Here is a 3314-nt window from a genome sequence, read left to right as displayed (position 1 = left end):
TGGTTCTCTTCGCCACCTTGGACGTTCGCCATGTGGTCGTTCGCCGGGACCTCATCCACTCCTCGTCCTCTTCATCCGTGCGATGTGGGCGTTCACGGGGACCTCGTCCTCAAAAGAAGAAGTGAAAATTTCTACACAGAAACGAGCACATCAGGTCAGGTTGCTTCAATATGCAGGCCTTGCAAGCTTCTCCGCGCGAAACTGCAAAATCCACTTATATTGCGCAGTTTTCCGGTAAAGCCACCAAGGTTTCACTTATGGTATCCATTGCCGCACTCTTCAATATACACTGTGATATGTTTTACCAGCTGCTTTTAGATGGAGGAAAGAAACACCCAGATATCGAAATGAGAGAAATGGTAGTTTCTATAAGTCTGTATCTTGTTGTGACTGCAAGCAAGCATTTGTTCCTTTGTCAAAGATCCACTTTGTCTTACTTAACACACATGCTCAATTTTATCTAGGATGCTGAGCAGGTTGCCACCGGAGTGGTCTGGACTAAGGCCATGCGTTGCATGGAACCTACAAGCCTATCGTGTGACCGTGTCACACGGAGCACACGATGGACAATGGGTAGTGGACCCACAACATGAAAAAAAAAATGCTTCCATGGAATGAATAAAATGCTTCCAATAGGACACGAAGAAAAACTTATTTCATGGCACACACATGAAGAAATGTCACTAGCAGGCGAATTAATGTTCGCCAACAAACCGACCTAGAGACCGGTGAGATCCCAAAAGGCCTGAAGGCCGGGTTCAGTCTGCAGTGCACTGCTTATTAGGTTGTCCACCTTGTGGGTCGATCAATTTTCAGAACCGGTCTAGGCGCCCCCTTCGGCGTGCCTTGATGGCGCTGTCCCTGGCATGCTTCTTGCCGGCACGGTGCTTCCATGCAGTGGACTCGTGCTCCTCATCGGACTCAGGCGCAGTGGTGATGGAAGCTACATATCGCTGCAGAGCCAGTGGAGAATCAATATATGCCACAGTACATATATATGATGGAGGTTGGAGTTGGAATACAAAACGCATAGGATCTACTGAACTGTGAAAGGTCATGACCTGGCTGAGGTGAATTGCGTGGCTGCTGCACAAGGCGATACGCTTCAGCCAGTGGCGCCACTCAACGGAACTGGTTGGTCTTTCCCCGCGGTGTAGCTTGACTGCATCCTTTGATTTCCCCTCAACGCGGCAACCGGCACATGAGCGACATCGTGCCCTTCATACTTGACTCGTATGGATTTGAGGTTCTCGCAGCACCCGCGGAGTGCTGCGCCTCGGCGGCTGGCCATCATGCAACTCCCTGAGATCTGTAGTAAGATGATAGTAGTGAATTAAACCACAGCCCTCGATTAATTGCAGTAAAATACATACTGTATTAATTAGTTGAAAATAGATACTGCACCATGCAATCTTGCAGCACGAGTCTCTCCAGATTCGGGATGCTCTTTAGCACGTGCGCCACAACCTGGCATCCATCCCCAATCTCACATTCAGTCAGGACCAATGTCCTCAGGTTATGGTACTCGTGGAATAGTTCCTGTTCCTCCTCGACCAATGCCTGGATTTAAACCATACAACATATACAGATCAGTTGATGCACAAAGACATAAAGAGTAGATGCACAAAGATGCACAGATGCTGAGGGAACTAGCAGTTGGGGCTTGATGATTATAGACTTCTTTAAAGCACTTCTAAACCTTGCGCAATTTTTATACTCCCTCCAATCCATATTACTTGTCAATACCATTAGACTGGTTATGTAATATATTTTCATATGGTATATATTTGATAAAAATATTTTTCTCAAAAAACTGAATCAAAGTTTGTGAAACTTGAACGGAAATCCTATTCCTGTAGGCGCAAGTTTCTACAGGAACAGAACCTTCATTTTGCTCACAACAACAACAACAACCTTCACGTTTTTTTGCTAACGGTGTTCGGATTGCTACAGTAGTCATAGGTAAACATTTTATAAAAGCCGTATGTATGAATAACAAAGGATATGACGCATGCATGTAGGCAGGGCACATACCCATGTGGTGAATCTCCGAAGTTCCAAAGCTGTGGCGCTGCGGAGCGATTTCAGGAGAATGAGTGCGCCGGCATGGCATGAGATGGACGCCACGGCGAGGGACCAAATCTCATCCTCCACGGCGACCGGCGTGTCTACGTTCAAGGAAACAAGGGTGGGAGCGGTGAGGCACAGGCGGTGGTGCAGGCTGGACACGCCCTCGATAACCAACCTCTTGAGGGAGCGGGAGCCGATCCGGATGATGTTGCGCCTGTTGCCCGGGAGGAACTGCGTAATGCACTGGCAGTTGACGAGCTGCAGGTCTTCCAGGAGAGGGCACTCGGACCTCAGCTCGTCCGGGAATCCCTGCAGCAGGACCAGTCCAGAGAGGGACAGCCTCCTTAGGCGGCCGGTGACGGCGCCGTCGAAGATGCTGAAGCCAAAGGCCGGAGGATCCTTCCAGCAGCTGTTGTAGCCGGCGCCATGGTGGTCGTAGTCGAAGGCGACGCAGAGCTCGGCCGGGCCGCGCGCGAGGCCGCGGCGGATCCACCGGTCCATGGCCTTGCGGAGATGCAGGTCGTCGCGTATGTGCAGCCGATAGGCGTCGAGGGGCCAGGCGCCGTTGAGGGGCAGCACGGCGTCCGCGAAGTCCTCCAAGACGCGCCGCTGCTTCTTCTCCCTGGCGGCCCTCTTGCTCTGCGCTTCTCTGAAGGCGCCCATGGCCGCGTCGGAAGCGCCATGGCCCGGGGCCACAGGTTGCGGCTCGTCAAAGAAGAAGTCGCGATGGTCGACGTCGACGCACGGCACGGCGCGCCACAGGTGCCTCCACCGGCGCGACAGCAGGCTCGTGTGCACTGCCTGCCGTGAGCGGAGGCACGACAGCACGCTGTGGAGGAGGCAGTCTGGGAGATTGCTCAGCCGGTCGCCGCCTGCAGGGGCGGCGGCGGCTGCCGTCTCCATTGTGAATCGCTCAAACCGATCCGTGTCCAGCATTTTCGGGTGGGACTTCGGTTGCACATATATATACCTTGGGTTATCCTGGGCCTCCGTTGCCACATCGGCTTTTGGGCCAAAAGATTTAGTGAAAGCTTTAACAGTGCTACTCTGTGCACTTAGGCCATGGCCATGGGTGAATACTATCTGGGACATATTTGCCTCAAAAAATAAAATCTGTGACATATTCATGTGAATGCATAAAGGCAATTCCTATTTGGCGCATAGGTCCACGGTCAGTGCAGGTGCCAAAGTGGATCCCTCCAATGAAAGGTATGCTCAAAATTAATGTAAATGTAGGAATAGGC

The 3314-nt window shown here is 51.7% G+C and overlaps 1 long non-coding RNA gene across 1 annotated transcript; it reads right to left on the bottom strand.

Annotated features, from left to right (window-relative positions):
• Positions 1–709: 709 nt before the first annotated feature.
• On the bottom strand, positions 710–1512 carry LOC119318174. The gene is made up of 3 exons (XR_005153978.1): positions 1405–1512; positions 1062–1309; positions 710–953 (listed from the first exon to the last, which is right to left on the bottom strand). It is a non-coding gene; the product is annotated as an uncharacterized LOC119318174 (long non-coding RNA).
• Positions 1513–3314: the final 1802 nt, after the last annotated feature.

This window comes from Triticum dicoccoides, chromosome 6A (genome assembly GCF_002162155.2).
Source record: "Triticum dicoccoides isolate Atlit2015 ecotype Zavitan chromosome 6A, WEW_v2.0, whole genome shotgun sequence".
Taxonomy (NCBI): Eukaryota; Viridiplantae; Streptophyta; class Magnoliopsida; order Poales; family Poaceae; genus Triticum; species Triticum dicoccoides.
Note: the sequence above shows the minus strand (reverse complement) of the source record. Positions and strands in the feature narration are given on the sequence as shown.